Source organism: Mauremys mutica, chromosome 3 (genome assembly GCF_020497125.1).
Source record: "Mauremys mutica isolate MM-2020 ecotype Southern chromosome 3, ASM2049712v1, whole genome shotgun sequence".
NCBI classification, from domain to species: Eukaryota; Metazoa; Chordata; order Testudines; family Geoemydidae; genus Mauremys; species Mauremys mutica.
Window position 1 is genome coordinate 188,342,793 of NC_059074.1, and position 20,259 is coordinate 188,363,051.

Below are 20,259 nucleotides of genomic sequence, written 5' to 3' on the forward strand. Positions count from 1 at the left end.
TTTTTCGTCTTCCAGTCGTTTGATCATTTTAGCTAGTACAATAATTTTCTCCCACCCATCCCCTACACAGCACATACATGGCACATGCATACTCTACTACAAGGACACTTTGCAAGTACCTTTTTGTGCAGTGGTTAAATAGCTTCATTTGAAACACAAAGGGTCTTGTGTGAATCAGATCATGTGGCAAATGTTAGGTTTTTCAGCACTCCTGTTTGTCCTACACTTACCAAGGCTGAATCTGTCCCATATAACTGGAGCCAGTGAAACATCACAGGCATGACAGAAATCACTGATGCTGAAATTTTAGGGAGGTTCTGCAATTTTTTACTGTTTTTCTAAGTAATCTAAGCTTTTGAGGAACTAGATCACTCAGGAAATTGGGAACTGACTATGAAGTCTCTCACCTCAGCACTATATGTTTAAATCCATCACTCTGGAAATTGGTAACTGGATATGAAGTCTCTCACCTCAGCATGTTTAAATCCATCCCAGGCTGGTAGTGAGTAAAAACTGTTACCATTTGACAGATGTTGGATGCCCCATGTGAGTTGAATTAGTGGTATCCATTATAGGTGCCAACATCACAAAAATCACTATTATTCATGGTACCTTGGTAGCACTCTGAGCGCAGAAGTCAGTGATTGGGTGCACATGAAGGATTGACTCCCCTTTCCCCTGTAAAAGTGGCCTGTTCAGGACAGAGTTAAGGACCATTATTTTGTAGGGAAGTTTGCACTGCCACTGCTCCTGGTGAATCTGCCCTTAGATAAGCAGAGAGCTATCAACGTTGTACATTTCATAGGTTCTGAAGGCACTGGAAAAAAAAAAAGCTTTCATTGAAAAAAGTTTAGTTTTTAAGATGTGGTTTTCAAGAGCACTCGGCATTGGCCTAACTGTGCCCAATAAAGTCAATAGAGTTTTACCATCAATTTCAGTAGGAACAGCTAGGCCAACTGAGTGCTTTTGAAAATAACACCTTTAGTTTGTTCCCATTGTGCACATATAACTCTTGCTCTTTTAATTCAGTTTATGGAAAACATCTTTAGCCAAGCAACAGCAGGTGCACAGGTGTGAATTCCATCCTCCATTCATCCAAGGCATTAGTTTTATCAAAGTGTGTTTAAAAGTACAGTTTTTAAATGGCATTGGACCACACCCTCAACTGAGGTTGGTGGGAGTTTTGACTAAGTGTATGGCCTGTTACTATACAAAAAAGGCAGTATGAAAAGCAAAATTCAGATGTAATCCAAAATGTGCAACCTGTTCACTGATGTGAGAGAGAGCCTGTCTCTTATTAGCAATTCCATAAAAAAAATTAATGAATAGGGCAAGGGTGGCCAACCTGTGGCTCCGGAGCCACATGCGGCTCTTCGGGGGTGGGGGATGCTGATTGGTGGGGCTGCCGGTGGGTGGGAGGCGCTGGGAGCGGGGGAGGGGGAGCTGATGTGGGGTTGCTGACGTATTACTGTGGCTCTTTGACAATGTACATTGATAAATTCTGGCTCCTTCTCAGGCTCAGGTTGGCCACTCCTGGAATAGGGTTTCAGGGCTTTATAGAGATAATTTTTATTTAAGGAGAATATTTTATAAATTCGCACTAATATGTTTTTACATTCATCTGCTGTTTTCCTAAAAGTTACTTGTCCAACCGTTCCCTAATATGGACTTTCTTCTCATGCTGACTAAACTAGAAAATGAATAGATTTTTTCCTGTCCTTTCATTCATGGCATGTTTCCTTTTTATTTATCAGTCTACCATCTCTGTTCCAATGCTTCTGCCTCAAAGAATGGGCTAGTGGTTCCTTGGCATTGCAAGGGAGTTTAGAGGGGAAGTGTGAGGGGAGGCTAGATACACTTAACATTCTTTAAACTCTTTAAACTTAAGGTCAAATACACCCCCTGATTAAAAAAAACAACCCATCAACAAAGGAACGAGCTACAGGAGTAAAAAGAGAATGCAGGCAGAAGTCCAGCAAAAGAGTGGGGGCCATCCAGTTTATTGCACTGACTGCAGCATGTCTGATTACCTGCCTATGGTGTATGTGTGCATTCAGTGCAAGGAGCTCCTGGTCCTCAGAGACTGTATACGGGCTTTGGAGACCAGAGTGACTGAACTGGAGCTGCTAAGGGAGACTGGGGCAGACAGAAACAATCCCATAGGTGGGACTCTCCTTCCAGATGATGTCATGGTATCCTCTCGCACTGAGGATACCTCTCTGGGAGCAGGAACTCCAGTTATTAGGAAGAGACAGTAATAGTTACGGGGGATAAAGAACAGAATTGTCAGGCACATAGATGAACATAATTTGTTGGGGAAGAATCAACATGGTTTTTGTAAAGGGAAATCATGCCTCACCAATCTACTATAATTCTTTGAGGGGATCAACAAGCATGTGGACAAGGGTTATTCAGTGGATATAGTGTACTTAGATTTTCACAAACCCTTTGACAAGGTGCCTCACCAAAGGCACTTAAGCAAAGTAAGCTGTCATGGGATAAGAGGGACGGTTCTGTCATGGATCGGTAACTGGTTAAAAGATAGGAATATAAGGGTAGGAATAAAAGGTCAGTTTTCAGAATGGAGAGAGATAAATAGTGGTGTCCCCCAAGGGTCTGTACGGGGCCCAGTTCTATTCAACATATTCATAAATGATCTGGAAAAAGGGGTAAACAGTGAGGTGGCAAAATTTGCAGATGTTACAAAACTACTCAAGATAGTTAAATCCAAAGCAGACTGCGAAGAGCTATAAAGGGATCTCACAAAACTGGGTGACTGGGCAACAAAATGGCCCAGATTAAATTCAGTGTTGATAAATGGAAAGTAATGCACATTGGAAAACATAATCCCAACTATACATATAAAATGATGGGGTCTAAATTTGCTGTTACACTCAAGAGAGAGATCTTGGAGTCATTGTGGATAGTTCTCTGGAAACATCCATTCAGTGTGCAGCAGCAGTCAAAAAAGATAACAAGGTTGGTAATCATTAGGAAAGGGTTAGATAATAAGACAGAATATATCATATTGCTTCTATATAAATCCATGGTACACCCACAGCTTGAATACTGCAAGCAGATGTGGCCACCCCATCTCAAAAAAGATATATTGGAATTGGAAAAGATACAGAAAAGGGCAACAAAAATGATTAGGGGTGTGGAACAGCTTCTGTATGAGGAGAGATTAATATGATTGGGACTTTTCAGCCTGGAAAGAGAAAACTAAAGAGAGATATGATAGAGGTTCATAAAATCATGGATTATATCAATAAAGTTAATAAAGTGTTATTTACCCCTTCACTTAACACAAGAAGCAAGGGTCACCAAATGAAATTAATAGGCAACAGGTTTGAAACAAACAAAAGGAAGTATTTCTTCACACAACACACAGTCAACCCACGGAACTCTTTGCAGAGGATATTGTGAAGGCCAAGACTATAATAGGGTTAAAAAAAGAACTAGATAAATTAATGGAGGATAGGTCCATCAATGGCTATTAGCCAGGATGGGCAGGGATAGTATCCCTAGTCTCTGTTTGCCAGAAACTGTTTATGGGCAACAGGGGATGTATCACTTGATGATTACCTGTTCTGTTCATTCCCTCTGGGCACCTGATATTTGCCACTGTCAGAAGACAGGATACTGGGCTAGATGGACCTAAGGCTACATGGACATCTTATGTTCTTAAGTTCCTATTGCATAACACTTGCTATGTCTGGAAGAGGATGCAGTGGAGAGAAAGGTCAGTATTCTGCCTCTGGAGATTCATCAGATAAGTGAGCCAAGCCCATTTTCTAATTGGCTGTGATGTGCGGTTAATAATCTGTAGATTTATGTCAAAAATCTTAGCAAAAGTTAACATTTAAAGCCATCTCCCATTAAAACAAGCAACTATGCTGGAGAGTCGGAAGGCAGTAAATGTTTAAAGAAGGTCCTATGGGTAATCTTGGGATTGAACACCAGTAAGTCTAACTTGAATACCAGGAGCATTGGTTGAGATGATAATTAAAAACGGAATTATAATACATTTAGTTGAACATCCTATGATAGGAACAAAGCAACATGGATTCTTTAAAGGCAAAATCATACCTCTCTAATCTAATAATTGAGTGCATCAGCAAAATTGTGGATAAAAGAAACCGAGTTGATAGTTGGCCCATTTGACTTCGGAGTTCTTAAGAATGGTGTTATTTAATGTATTAATATTCAGTAATATGGGGAGAGATGTGAACAACATTTGCAGATGTAGTACAACTATTTAGATTAATCAAGATTTTTAAAAGTCTGCGAGGAACCTAACAAAGCTAGGTGAATGAGACGTATCATAGGAGATAAAATTGCATGGTAAAGCACACTAGAGAAAGTAATTTAAACTTCTCTTACACATTGCTGTGTCTTAAACTAACTATAATCATTTGGAGAAAAGACTATATGAATCAGTTCAGTAAAAACCCCTATTTCATGTGCAATGGCAGTCAAAAGAGGGTCTGATCTGGCTTCCATTGAAATCAATGTCTAAACTCCCTCCGATTTCGATAATCAACCTCTTATTATGATGGGATGGAGAATATTACTGAAAATATTATGGTTCTTGCTCAGTTCAGGTCACCTTAAAAATACAGTAGAAAAAGATGGTTCAGAGATGGGCAACAAAAATTTTAGAAATAGAAAAACTTTCACATGAAAAGGCATTGAAAAGAAAGTGACTTACTAGTTTAAAGAGGAGCCAAAGAAGAGTGGACATGATAGCAGTATACAAAATGTTGACTCATACAGAGAAGGTAAATTGAGTGGCCTTATTATACTAGAAACAGTGTGACAATAAGTAAAATTTGTAATGCAATAGATTTAATGGTGATAAAAGGAAATTCTTTTTTCACCAATGCACCTGAGCAATTCACTGAAATAAGATAATTATGTGGAAATAAATACCATTAAATCATATAGATTCATAATTTATTACTATACATATATACATGTGAAAATTTTCAAATAAATGTGCCAAGTGAATGTATTTGACTTTCACCTTTCATATTCATATAAACATATGCAGATTTTTTTTGCCTTTAATTGTCATATAACATATAATTTTCCTAAGCTGTGGCAGAGAAAGCAGGTGAATTATTTATGGTATAAATAATGTGTGGCTCTCTTCATTACGTGATAGCAAATGAAATTGGTTTATCTCCACTGATCCAAAGTCCACTGCAGTTAATGGGCTTTGCATCAGGTCCCAAGACCACTGAGTTCCTTCATCATGCCAACAGAGCAACATAGCCTCATATTACCCTAAGACAGAACTAGAGGAAATTCAACAGGCTTATATCTGATGCCTCTTTTCATGTGTCCAACAATTGTGGGTGTTTTATAATAGATTGTTCCGTTCCTTCTTAATTTTAATTCTGCCCAAAGGCCTGACTCTCCTCTCACTTACTCACGTGAAAGCCAGGAATTTGAAGTCAATGGAGTTCCACAGTTTTACTCTAGTGTAAGTGAGAGCAGGATCAGGCTTGGTGTTTTTAGTGATTATGCATTTCAATGGTATGTTCTCTTTTCTTGTTATTTGTGGCTTTGTTCATTAACATAAATTTGACTACACTAAATGTCTCTTCTTTACGCAGGCTTTTAGTTTGTCTTAGTTAAGTTGTGCTGAATTTTATCATTTTCTTTTTCATTGACTGCCCTACCAGTTTTTATCTCTTTAGTGTATTCTATCACCTTACTGATTGTTCCCATACTTACTGACCTTGTAGATTAGTCTTTTATGAGGTAATCTATCAGAAGCTTTTCTAAAGACTGTAGAAATTATGTCTATACCTTCCACTGTGATCAATAATTTTTAATTCTTTTTAAAAAGTGCTGAGGGCATTCTTAGGCATGATCTTCCCTTTGTGAGGCCACGTTAGCAATTCCTTTTGCAGTTATAACAACTGTTCCCTTATTCTTTTCTGGAATAATAGTGTTTCAAGGATATTACACAGCTCTGAAGTCAGTCTCAGTGGTTAGTAGTTTCCTAGCTGGATTTAATCTTAACAACATTGTAAGTATCACTGTCCTCTTCTTTTCAGTCCATCTCATATTTCCAAACAGGTTTTAAATATATCTGCTAATGATTCCCCTATCACTTCTGACATACCCTTCTGACAGGGCTGGCCTTACCATGAGGTGAACTGGGGTGGCTGCCTCAGGTGCCAGACTGGGAGGGGAAGGGCGCCACTAGCACCCACAGTGTAGAAAATTGTGTCTGCAGCTGGTGCATATGTATTCTCTCTGCTCTAGAAGCTCTCTGCTCTAGATGCACGGAGATGGTGGAGTGCTATGCTCATACAGTTACTGGCAACAAAAGCAGGGCCAGCTCCAGGTACCAGCTAAAGAAGCAGGTGCTTGGGGTGGCCAATACCAAGGGGCGGCACTCCGCCCGCTATTGGGGCGGCATGTCCGGGTCTTTGGCGGGAATTTGGCAGCAAGTCCCTCAGTCCCTCTCTTCCTCTTTGAGCTGCTGCTGAAGTGCCACTGAAGAGGAAGAGAGAGAATGCAGGACCCGCCGCCGAACTGCCACTGAAGAGTGCGGCGGCGCGATTGCACTGCTGTGGCTTTTTTTTTTTTTGTCATTTGGGGCAGCAGAAAACCCGGAGCCGGACCTGAACAAAAGTCAAACAGAAGATTGTGGCAGATATGATGTCAGCAAGATATTACTCTGTTATTCTGGAGTGCACACCAGACATCAGCTATACGGAACAAATGACTTTAACGGTATGTTTTGTAACAACAACAGAACCTAGTGAAAATGTCCCTGCAATGGTGACTGTCAGAGAGCATTTTCTAGAATTTATTAACACTGATGGTACTACAGGAGCTGGTATGACAAATGTGCTTCTTAAAAAGCTGGAAGATACAGAATTGCGATAGATGACATGAGAGGTCAGGGCTACGATAATGGTGCCAACATGAGAGGAAAGAACAGAGGAGTGCAGACACGGTTAAACCTAGTTAAACCTTCGAGCTTTTTTTATCCCATGCAGTTCTCATTCATTGAACTTGGTGATCAGTGATGCAGCATCAGCTTCTAGTGAGGCTGCTGAATTTTTTAATGTAATTCAAAGCATCTCTGTATTTTTCTCTGCATCAACTCATCAATGGCAAATTTTGAAGCAACATCTGGGAACATCCTCTCTGTCACTGAAACCACTGAGTGCCACACGATGGGAAAGTCGAGTGGAGGTGATAAAGCCTATCAAACACCAAATTGGGAAGATCATAGAATCATAGAATATCGGGGTTGGAAGGGACCTCGGGAGGTCATCTAGTCCAGCCCCCTGCTCAAAGCAGGACCAATCCCCAACTAAATCATCCCAGCCAGGGCTTTGTCAAGCCTGACCTTAAAAACTTCTAAGGAAGGAAATTCCACCACCTCCCTAGGTAACCCATTCCAGTGCTTCACCACCCTCCTAGTGAAAAAGTTTTTCCTAATATCCAACCTAAACCTCCCACACTGCAACTTGAGACCATTAGTCTTTATTCTGTCATCCGCTACCACTGAGAACAGTCTAGATCCATCCTTTTTGGAACCTCCTTTCAGGTAGTTGAAAGCAGATAGATGATGCTATAGTTGCCATTATGGAGGATAATGCTATGACAGGAACTGTTCGTGGGAGAACAGTGGCAGAGGGAAATGGAATCACCAGAAACATATATAACTTCAAATTTCTGTGTGGCTTAGTGTTATGGCATGACATACTGTTTGAAATAAATGTTGTAAGCAAGAGACTCCAAGGTGTTGACCTTGATATATCTGAAGCAATGGAACAACTGGAGAAAGCAAAGTCATACCTACAGTCTTACCGGTCAGATGAGGGATTTCAAAACGTTCTGAAGCGTGCAGCCCTTTCAAGATACAATTTCAGCAGGATCAACTCCAAAGGCTGTTCTGGAATATATGTGCACAAATAAGAAGACCACCCTCTTTTCAAATGCTTTTGTTGCTCTGTGCATACTTCTAATACTTCCTGTAACAGTTGCCAGTGGAGAACGCAGCTGCTCCAAGCTGAAGTTAATAAAAACACATCTATGCTCCACAATGACACAGGAGAGGCTGGTCGGCCTTGCAACCATCTCAATAGAGCATGAGCTGGCCCAGACCGTGGACCTTCAGGAAGCAGTTCAAATCTTTGCAAGAAAGAAGGCACGGAAAGCACCACTTTGATTATTCAAACAGATAAAAATTCCAGTGTTTACTATGCAGACAAGAAAAGTTACATTTGCTGTTCAGGCGTTTGAAAGTTAAGTGTTACTTAAAATTTTTGAACAAGGCATTTTAAGTTGTTAGTTCTCCTTTATTGGGGTAGGTAGCAGAGCAGTACCATGAGAGGAGTAGAACAGGAAGAAGGCAGAATTGAGACCTTTCAAAGTTTTGGCCCAAGCGAGGGGGCATGGGGTCATCATTTGAGCTCCCTGCCTCAGGTGCCAAAATGTTGTGGGCCGGCCCTGCCTTCTGATTTAATTCTGTCTATCCCTGGAGTTATGTTAGCCTTCAGATGTTCTAATTTCTTAATGACAATTCCAGTGTGATACTAGTTTTCTTCAATATTTATTTTTCCTGCCTTAGGAAATTTATGCCTGATTGTGTCATCTATCCTCCCCCAGTTTATGGACAATAGACAGTACATTGTGTAAGCCAGGGGTCGGCAACCTGTGGCACGTGGCTTGCCAGGGTAAGTACCTTGGTGGGCTAGACCAGTTTGTTTACCTGCCGCCTCCGCAGGTTCGGCCAGTTGCAGCTCCCACTGGCCGCGGTTCGCTGTTCCGGGCCAATGGGGGCGGTGGGAAGCCGCGGTCAGCATATCCCTTGGCCTGCGCCGCTTCCCTGCTTTGAGCAGGGGGGTGGACTAGATGACCTCCTGAGGTCCCTTCTAACCCTGAGATTCTATGAAGGCATTCAACTCAGAAATGGTTGAAAAAGATAAAACACTTTCTAGTGCTACAATTTAACAAACTAGACTTGGTTCAATATAAGATTCTGACCATATGTTCCCAGCAACAGGGCTGACCAAATTTCATGTCAGGATGTAAGAAAAGTCCAATGATGATTTCTTTTGTCATCTTAGGTGAAAGAGGAAGAGATGATTAGGGAGTGATAACTTGGAGTGTTTTTACCCCTCACTTTTATAGTTCAATCACCCTTCAAAATACATTTTCCTGAGGTTTACCCCTAGATAAACATCATTCCCACTGCAAGGACGGAGACAGGAATCTGGTGGTGAAAGACGTTCCATGCTGTTGTTTGCTAAGCTTCAAATCTGTTTTGTTCCTGCCTCCTTTCTTTGCCAAAGGAATGGCCATTTGGTTGGGGATTGCCCATCAACTTTGATGACAGCTGGCTAGAGACATCAGTTATGCTTTGTCTTTGAGAAACAGGTTTACCCACTCCCCAAACTTGTCTGGTAAACACCCTTTAGTCATGATGTCAGCTTATGTTCATAATTTTACATATAATGTTGCTACATACATTCTTCTTCAAGTGCTTGCTCATATCAATTCCAGTTAGGTGTGTGCACACGCCGCGTGCACGGAAGTTGGAAAACTTTTCTCTAGCACCTACCCGTCAGGCCAGCTGTGGAGCCCCCTGGAGTGGCACCGATATGGCGATCTATATAAGACTCTGCCAGCCCGACCTCCCTTGAGTTCCTTCTTACCACCCGTGGCAGTTGTTGGAACAGTGGTCTCTTGCTACTCCCTAGCATTCTCTTATCATTGTAAATAGTTCCCTTTGTTAGTTAATCATTAGTATTTATCTTAGTGTTAAGTGTAGTATAGTGGTTGGGGGGGCTTCCCCTTCAACGACTGCCCTACGGGGCTTTGGGGCATGCCGTCCCAGGGCTTCAAACCCTGCAGTTCTTGCGGCAAGCCCATGCATATGGGCAACCCCCACAACTCCTGCCTTAGGTGTCTGGGGGAGACTCATCAGGCGGACAAGTGCAAAATCTGCAAAGCATTCAAGCCCCGCACGAGGAAAGAGAGGGAAATCCACCTCAAGCAACTCCTCATGGAGTCTGCACTGTGTCCCTTTCAAGATGCGGGCCCGAGCGCCTCGGTATGCAGTGCTCCCCCAGCAGTGCCACCCACAGCACCGCAAAAGGACTCTCGCCCTCCTTGGGACCGACAATCTCCCGGGCCCCAAAGACATCTACCTCGGCACCGTTCCCACTCCCCGGTCGCTCGTAAGAAGCAAGCTATGGAAGGACATTCCAAAAGGCCCGAGGCAGTCACCACGGCCCCGACCGAGCACAGCTCTGACCAGGCCCCAAAGCCTGACAAAACCGCGAGACCTCCATCTGCTCATACTAGTCCCGCACAACAAGGGCCTCTTCAAATGGAGGAAGCTATGTTGCCCTCCACCCCAGACACCTTCGAGGCTGCTAGAGGGCTTATTGAGATGACTGCACCGGTGTCCCCTATCCCGGCGCCGCCCTCGGCATGACTCTTGGTACTGTCGAGGGGTAAACCAGAAATGTTTGGGCCGCTCGTTCCCAGACCAGCTTCCCCACGCCACTCTGAATCCCGGTGCCGTTTGGAGTCCCGGCACTTCACCGTGCACCAGTCCGACTCACAGCGCTGGTCTCACAGCCCCGACCTTCGGAGCCGTTCATTCTTGAAGTTGTCGTCGACTGCTAGGACATGGTCCCGCTCTAGGTCCAGATCGCATTCGGCGACCCCATGGCACTGTTTGAACCGGCACCGATCTGCGCACTGATCCCCTGCGCGGCACAGCACTGCTCATCATCGTTGCACCACCAGGGGCCTCGGACATCCCTCAGTCAGGCCCGGGAAGCCTGGGACAGGATCCCTCAGCGCCACACTGGCAACCTCAGTGGCAATTTTTGACCCCTTGAGCATACCACCAGGTCCAAGGTGCCCCTCCCGCTGCCCACCTGTTGTCACGCTCAGGTGACCAACCCGCCAAGGCAACCCTCAGCCGCCCGCCTGCAGACCAGCCCCAACCCTTGGAGTCAGCTCCTCCTGTGGTAGAGGCTACCTCACGCACCCAGGAAGACCCGGTCATGACGGATCAAGGGGCCACATCAGACCCAGCTCTCCCGGTGGCGTCGTCCTCCTCTTCCCCTGACGAGGCCGTAACTGGCACGTCTGCAGCTGGCCCACCTCCCATGGACTTTAGGGTCTTACAAGAGCTACTCAGGCACGTAGCTCTAAACATGAACCTCCAAGTGGTAGACATCTTGGGTCGAGACGGTCCTTACAGGGTGGCCCTCCCAATGAACAAGACCATTGAATCTAATGCCAAAGCACTTTGGCAAACCCCATCCTCCATCCTCCCTACAGCCAAGGGGGTGGAGAGAAAGTATTTTGTCCCCACCAAGGGATACGAATATCTCTTCACTCACCCTGCCTCATGTTCTCTTGTGGTGGATGTGGTTAATGAAAAGGAGAGACAGGGCCAACAGGGGCGCACCCCAAAATCAAAGGAGGCGAAACACATGGACCTATTTGGCAGAAACATTTATTCTACGGGGGGCCTCTCACTTCGAATCATGAGCCCACTTGCGATTCTCAGCAGATACAGTTATAATTCATGGTCCGCGATCCTTAAGTTCCAGGAACTCCTCCCATCTGAGTCCCGCATGGAACTGGGGGTCATCGCTGAGGATAGCAATCTGGTAGCCCGAACCTCCCTGCAGGGCTCCCTTGATGCCGTAGATGTGGCAGCTCGCACTCTGGCCTCTGGCATTGCCATGCATCGGAACTCATGGCTCCAGTCATCCAGCCTCCCACCTGAAGTGCAACACACCATTCAGGATCTTCCGTTTGACGGCCAGGGCCTGTTTGCTGAGCAAACTGACTCTTGCCTGCATACCCTGAAAGACACAAGGAACACCATAAAATCCTTGGGCATGCATATCCCAGCAACTCAAAGAAAGCCGTTTAAGCCTCAGCTCCCGCAACAGCATGCCTTCCCACCCAGACTTAGGCAGGAATTCTCTCATAGGAGAAGCAGGTAACCACAGAGCCATGGCCAATCCAAGCTCCCTCCCCCCTCCCCAGCCCTAAGCGCCCATTTTGAAGGTGCACTCGAGGACAGACTACCAGTGCAAAACCCAGCCAGCTATCCCTTCCTGAATTGTCTATCCCATTTCTACCGTGCCTGGTCCCTTATTACATCTGACAGTTGGGTCCTTCGCACAATAGAGGCGGGATAGTCTATCCACTTCCGGTCTACCCCCCTCTCCCACCCTCCTTCCCCATCCCTCTTCAGGGACCCCTCTCACGAGCAACTTCTCATCCAGGAGGTACACACTCCTCGCCCTAGGGGCAGTGGAGGATGTGCCTCAAGAGCTCAGGGGCAGGGGTTTCTACTCACGCTACTTCCGTGTTCCCAAGGCAAAAGGAGGCTTAAGGCCCATTCTGGACCTCAGGGAGCTCAACAAGCACATCATCAACCTGAAGTTCCGCATGGCCTCCTTGGCCACGATCATCCCCTCCCTGGACCTGAGAGACTGGTATGCCGCCCTTGATATGAAAGACGCCAACTTTCACATCTCAATCCCCCCATCCCACAGATGTTTTCTCTGGTTCGTGGTGCAGAAGATGCACTACCAGTTCACAGCCCTCCCGTTTGGCTTGTGCACAGCCTCTCACGTCTTCACGAAGTGCATGGCAGTCGTGGCAACTTTTCTTCACTGTCATCATGTTCATATGTTCCCGTACCTTGATGACTGCCTTATTCGGGGTCGATCTCGCCACCAACTCCAGTCTGAGGTGCGGTTGGTCATGGACACATTCAATCGCTTGGGCATCATGCTGACCACCAGCAAGTCCATACTCTCACTGACACAGATGATAGAGTTTATCGGAGCAATCTTAGATGCTACCCAAGCTTGGGTTTTCCTCCCAGAGGCCCGGCGTCTAGCTCTAACAAACATAATCACCAACCTCTGCAGGTTCCCCACCACCATAGTGAGGCAGTGTCTCAAGCTGCTGGGTCACATGACGTCCTGCGCCTATGTAGTGCAACATGCCAGACTACGTCTCAGACCCCTACAGATGTGGTTGGCATCTGTATATCGACCGGACTGTGACAACCTAGATATAGTGCTTATGGTCCCGAGCCCCATGCTCAACTCCCTGCATTGGTGGCTGGACCCTCAAACAGTAGGTGCTGGGGTCCCGTTTCATCCTCCCCAACCCACCCTGACCCTGGTCACGGATGCATCCACGTTGGGATGGGGGGCTCATCCCAAAGACCTGACAACGCAGGGTCTGTGGCAGGAGAACTAGCTAACTCTCCATATCAATATCAAGGAACTCAGGGTGATCTGCCTTGCATGCCAAGCATTCCTCCCCCACCTACGAGACCGTTGTGTAGAAGTTCTGACAGACAACACCACGGCCATGTTTTATCTGAACAAACAAGGCGGATCCCGGTCATCACTGCTCTGCCACGAAGCCCTTCTTCTGTGGGAATTCTGTTTAGCCCACTCCATCACTCTCCAAGCTTCATACCTGCCGGGTGTTCAGAACATGCTGGCGGACAGCTTGAGCAGACGCTTCCTCATGCATGAATGGTTGATTCACCCGGACGTCATCTACTTGATCTTCCACACCTGGGGGTTTCCCCGTATCGACCTGTTCGCTTTGCTTACCAACAGGAAGTGCCCAGTGTTCTGCTCCTTCAGGGGTCACAGTCCGGGCTTGATCGCGGATGCTTTCCTGATCTCGTGGTCGGGCCAGCTACTCTACGCTTTTCCGCCATTCCTGCTGATCCACAAAGTACTTCTCAAGGTCTACAGGGACAAGGTGTATGTCATACTGATGGCCCCTGCCTGGGCCCGCCAGTGCTGGTATCCCACCCTGTTGGATCTATCGATACAGGCGCCCCGACATCTTCCTCTCAGTCCCGACATCATCTCTCAGAACCACGGTCGTCTCCTACCTCCTACCGCAGAACCACGGACTGTCTCCTTCAGTTGCTCCATCTTACGGCCTGGAGGATCCATGGTTAAACCAGACTGAGCATGCCTGCTCAGACTTGGTACGGCGTGTACTCCTAGAAAGCCATAAACCCTATACCAGACTCACTTACGAAGCTAAATGGAAAAGATTTTCCACCTGGTGCGCCGAGTGGCAGGTATCCGCGCTCCAAGCTCCAATACCCTGCATCCTGGACTACTTAATGCACTTGAAAGACCAACATCTTGCCTTCAGTTCCCTTAAGGTTCACCTCGCGGCCATTTCAGCATTCCATCCAGGAGCGGTGGGATGCTCAGTGTTCGCACACCCGGTCGTGCGGCGCTTCCTGAAAGGTTTGGAAAAGATCCACCCCTGACAAAACCTCCTGTGCCGGCTTGGGACCTGAACTTGGTTCTTTCCTGTCTGTTGGGTCCTCCTTCGCGCCACTGGCTTCCTGTTCACTCCTCTACCTTTCCTGGAAGGTAGCCTTCCTAGTGGCCATTACTTTGGCATACCAGGTTTCCAAGCTACGAGCTCTCACATGTGAGCCACCTTATACCATTTCCACAAGGAGAAAGTTCAGCTGAGGCCTCACCCAGCCTTCCACCATTTCCATGTAAGCCAGGACATTTTCCTGCCAGTTTTCTACCCAAAACCACATGCCAACCTTCAGGAGCAGCGTCTTCATTCACTGGATGTTAGAAGAGTCCTTGCCTTCTATATAGACCACACAAGGTCATTCTGTAGGACAACCCAGCTGTTCGTCACCATTGCAGAACGGATGAAGGGTGCTCCGGTCTCAGCCCAGTGGATATCTTCATGGATCTTCATGTTACGGCTCACTCCACAAGGGCTCAGGCATCGTCTATGGCCTTTCTGGCAAATGTGCCCCTTCAGGACATCTGCAGGGCTGCCACATGGGCCTCAGAGCATACCTTCACATCGTACTACTCCATAGTCCAGCAATTCCGCAATGATGCGGCCTTCGGCAGGGCTATTCTTCAGTCCGCACTACCTTGACTCTGACCTCACCTCCGAGGTAAGGCTTGGGAGTCACCTAACTGGAACTAATATGAGCAAGCACTCAAAGAAAAAACGGTTACTCACCTTTTTATAACTGTTGTTCATCGAGATGTGTTGCTCATATCTATTCCATTTTCCCCCACCTTCCCCTCTGTCAGAGTAGCTGGCAAGAAGGAACTGAAGGGGGATTGGGCCAGCGGGGTTTTATATAGAGCACCATATTGGCGCCACTCCAGGGGGCTCCACAGCTGGCCTGACGGGTAGCTGCTAAGGAAAAGTTTTCCGACTTCCGTGCCTGCGGCACGCGCACACACCTAACTGGAATAGATATGAGCAACACATCTCGAAGAACAACAGTTACAAAAAGGTGAGTAACCGTTTTTTTCATCATGATATTATTGACCAGTGAATTATTAGTTTTCAAATAATACCTCACAAGCATATTTTGTACAAAGATTATTACAGTTGTGCATAGGGTGTGACTATGGGGGTGCATTTGGCCACAATGGGGAACAGAAGTTTGATAATAGAGGGCTCTTCAACCTAGGAGACAAAGGTGATGTAGTCATCTGTTGACCTGGAACAGGAAATTATTGCCCCGGAAGCAGTTACAGAAGCAAATTCATGTAATGATATCCTATAGTACACAAAGGGACATAAAGTACCAGTACTTGTTTTTAGTTACTATGTCATGTCAAAACTCTCTCTGGAGAAGTTCATAGAAATATTAAAGTTAAAATGCAATGTGTTTTTTTAAACAACCGATCTCAAAGCTTGCTGAAAGAAAAAACAATTTCAGTATATTCACATATAATAACACAATCATATACAGTAGATTCTGTCCTTCTGCACTTTGCGATACAGTTTTAATGACTGGTACTTAAATACTTTACAAATTGAATTGCACTTGTGTGAAAAACTAGATTTATAAAATAAATTACTATATCTTGTAGGTTAAAATTTTGGTTCTGCAATTGTAGATGTTACAAATTACCTAAACCCCTTTTTATATTGCATTTCACATGGCTATATTTTACAACTACTCTAATAAAAAATTCTATACAAAAGTTGTTTGATATTAATAGCAATCATTAACAACTAGATAGATTCTTGTTAAGTATATTTGCAATACATTTAATCTTATTAAACTCAGCTCTGAGTTGTTTCTTCCAGATATTATAGGTCTTTATGAAGCTAGCAATATAAAGAAGAGATTTCAGCCATTTTCGGCCAAGAATTAGGTTTAGCTTAATGGATCAATTCTTTTCTTATTAAACTCAGTCTGACCAGTGCCAAGTAATACATTCAGCATTGATCTTTGTCTCACCCTGCTGTAGCTCGCGTTCTCTTTATGTACATGAAAAATAAGGTGCCAAGAATGAAAACAATGCCTGTATAATACAAATATAGAATTTTTCACAGACTTCCATTCTGCTTATCATTTCACTTTGTTATTAATGTCTTGTTCAATGCTTTTCAGAAACGTATTGTTAAGAAGCACTTTTATTTCCATACACGCTATTTTCCCTCTTATTAAAAAACAAAAACAAAACAAAGACCCATACAAAACACCAGATGAAGTGCATCACTTGTTTCAGTGCTTTGGCCCTAAGTATATTGGGCCCCTTTCTATATGCACACCAATTTCTCAACCCCTAAAGGAAAGGAACCTCTAGAACAATCTGAAGTGGTTGTCTCTTGGGCTTTCTTTATAAAAATTGTTTGATATGTGAAAATTGGAAGTAAAGTGAAACTGGCAGTATGTTATAAAATAGTGCCTAGTAATGGTTCTTTATGGAAGTTAGCATGGTGTCAATTTCCCATTTAAAAAAAATCAATTTAGAGCACTTTATAATTCAGACATACATATTCTTTCTAGGCCAGTGTTTCTCAAAATGGGGCTGCTGCTTGTGTAGGGAAAGCCCCTAGCGGGCCGGGCCAGTTTGTTTACCAACCCCACCTGCAGGTCCGGCCAATTGCGGCTCTCACTGGGCGCGGTTTGCCGCTCCAGGCCAATGGGAGCTGTGGGAAGTGGCGTGGGCTGAGGGACATACTGGCCGTCGCTTCCAGCAGCTCCCATTGGCCTGGAGCAGCGAACCGCAGCCAGAGGGAGCCGCGATCGGCCGGACCTGCAGACGGGGCAGGTAAACAAACTGGCCCGGCCCATCAGGGGCTTTCCCTACACAAGCAGCGGCCCCAGTTTGAGAAATTGTTCTAGGCTGAAGTTTGTGGTGAAATTCTGGCCCCATTAAAGTCAATGAGTTTTTTACCATTGACTTCAATGGGGCCAGAATTTTACCCTGAGTATACAAAGGTCTCTGTCTTTTGAGTAACTTAAAGAAAAAAAAGCACAGACACATACCTTAATTCGCATTTACATTAAGACCCCCTTTTCTCTGCTCTGGTAGTGTAGAAAAGCCTTAAAGTGGATAGAGCGGCCCTTTATACAGCCAAAGCTGTGTAAAAGTGCCTTAGTTTAATGAATACACTTTGTGCCATTTTCAAAGAGTCTATCATTTTGCACTAATGCTTGCAGTTGTAATTTTGTGGACACAAACAACTATGGCTGCAGATGATAGAATTGATGTGCCTAAGGCCTGGTCTACACTAAGGGGGGTGTTCGAACTAAGGTACACAAGTTCAGCTGAACTCGAACTACCTTAGTTCGAACTACTTACCCGTCCTGACGGCACGGGATCGAAGTCCGCAGCTCCCCCGTCGACTCCGCCACCGCTGTTCGCGGTGGTGGAGTTCCGGAGTCGACAGGAGCGCGTTCGGAGTTCGATATTTCGCGTCTAGATGAGACGCGATATATCAAACTCCGAGAAGTCGATCGCTACCCGCCGACCCGGGCGGGTAGTATGGACGTACCCTAAGTTTCTGATTTGCTAGAGCAGGGGTAGGCAACCTATGACATGGGTGCCGAAGGCAGCATGTGAGCAGATTTTCAGTGGCACTCACACTGCCTGGGTCCCAGCCACTGGTCCCAGGGGTTTTGCATTTTAATTTAATTTTAAATGAAGCTTCTTAAACATTTTTAAAATCTTATTTACTTTACATACAACAATAGTTTAGTTATATATTGTAGACTTATAGAAAGAGACCTTCTAAAAAAGTTAAAATGTATTATTGGCATGCGAAACCTTAAATTAGAGTGAATAAATGAAGATTCGGCACACTACTTCTGAAAGATTGCCAATCCCTGTGCTAGAGCTAATAATGCAGTGTAGATGTAGTGTAGTTAACTCATCAGTTGCTAATCTGTTCACTTTGTGCTGCAACTCAAATCACTCTGCATAGCTCCAGTGTTTCACAGGTTAGCTCAAGTGGAGTGACTTGAATGTATTAACTTGAGCTAACTGTTGCAGTGAAGAGAAGTTCACAGACACCACTTAGTATGTTATGTCATCCCTAATGAGCCACTGAAGTCTGTAATATGATCCAAAGTCAAACCAAGTCTACAATATGACCCAAAAGCTTTCCTACATGTTAGTTCTCATACCCTCAGGTTCCTTTGAAAATCCGGGCCTAATTATTCTGAAAGTTGTGAAACACATTGATCGTGTGACTCTCACTAAGATCAATGGGAATGTGTGTTCAAAGCCAGTGGATGTTGCATGACAAAAAACTGCCACACGACCTTTTAAATAATTTATCTATATAAATCTAATGTAAACTAGTCTGAAACTCAGAGTTGAGGATGAGGCTTTATCCTTATTGGTTCCCATTGGGTCCAAGTTTTACAACATTTCTATATCACATTTGCCATTTTATCTCAGAGGCATAGATTTAGCACAGAGACAGCATTTTCATCTCTGGCGGTGGTTGCTCTCTATATGGAGACTGGTTAAATGTCCATACTGGTTTTGTTAATTCACTTGAGAATTCTTGCAGGAATGGACCAGAAAGCTTTTGACTGGGGTAGTTTCTTTCCCTATGAGAGACCCCAAAGTGTAATAATGGTGTATTTTTGTCATCCATCATGGCAGAGGAGACAGCTGAGCCATTTTGGCCTACAGTGTGATCATGATGACACTCACATACCTATTTCTTGGTCGACCCAAGACTGTGCAGCATTTGTGCTCGCCCAGTGTCTGGCAGAAGTGGATGAGAGCAAACTGGCTTAAGTTCAGCTTGGATAGAAAGGAAGTTTGAGCTGTTATGAGCATATACCACTTGTTCTGTCCGGGCTAATTGTTTGCTACTTTTAAAGCTTAGTAAGTATTCAAGCAGCAGATTGCTTCAGCAATTAGATACATCACTTTCTTTAAGTGCTCCAGTATCCAACTCTAACTGAGACTGCTCAAACTTCTGGAAATGTCCAGTTCATACTCGGCACACCCTGAGATTTAACAAGATATTAACACTCTACCTTGAATGGTCCCTTACAGTATGTGCTAACTACTTGCATTTTGCTGTGATGCTGAGAGTACGTTTCCCAGACCTGAAGAAGAGCTCTGTGTGGCTCGAAAGCTTATCTCTCTGTCTCACTCTCACAAACAGAAGTTGGTTCAATAAAAGATACTACCTTACCCACCTTGTCTCTCTAATATCCTGGGACAAGCATGGCTGCAGCTACACTACGTACAATAATGTCAGTTATATAGTCTCTTACATAACTGCAGCATGAGATCCATCTTTACTGTTTTTGTTACAGTCCTAGCTGTTGGTTCTTCTCTATAAAACACAAATTAGTCTATCATTCCATTATCTGAGAGACCAGCTCTCTCCCTCTGACACTTGGCTGGAGTATCAGCCTGGTGTTGTTGTTGGTTCCTGATGCATTCTCACTGGTGGTGGGCCCATGACTCAGGATCCCACTCCCAGATCTGCACGTAGGACCTTTGCATCTGTGCAATGTTCCATTGACTTAACTGAGGCACCATGCAAGCTCAGAGCTTTCCATGCAGGACTGGGGACTTGGGGAGTTTAATTGCACAGTGCAGCTATACCAGTTTATGTAATTGATCAAGCTTTCTGATGACCTTTAGGAATAGCATTAGGGACCGAGGATTTTTAAGTAAGCAAAAGAGGGGTGGGTATGTTATATTTCATTTATAATCAGCTTTTAATGATGTAAAGTACTAGCAGAGTGAGACGTGCAGATAGAAATGTCTATAATACATTTTAAAAGTCAAATATCTAGCAACACTTGTAATAAGAACAAAGGAAGTAGTTAATGATGGAATTTCAGCCTGGGCTTGGTTACATAGTTTGAGGGGGAAAAAGGTGCAGTATTATCCTTTTTTGCAGTCAGGTGGACGTCCATAAAAC

The 20,259-nt window shown here is 44.7% G+C and overlaps 1 long non-coding RNA gene across 1 annotated transcript in view; it reads right to left on the reverse strand.

Annotated features, from left to right (window-relative positions):
• Positions 1–11,529: 11,529 nt before the first annotated feature.
• The window catches only part of LOC123367449, a 39,169-nt gene continuing 30,439 nt past the window's right edge, over positions 11,530–20,259 (reverse strand). Inside the window, exon 3 of the long non-coding RNA XR_006578472.1 lies at positions 11,530–11,870. This is a non-coding gene — a long non-coding RNA (uncharacterized LOC123367449). The remainder of the gene's footprint in view (positions 11,871–20,259) is intronic.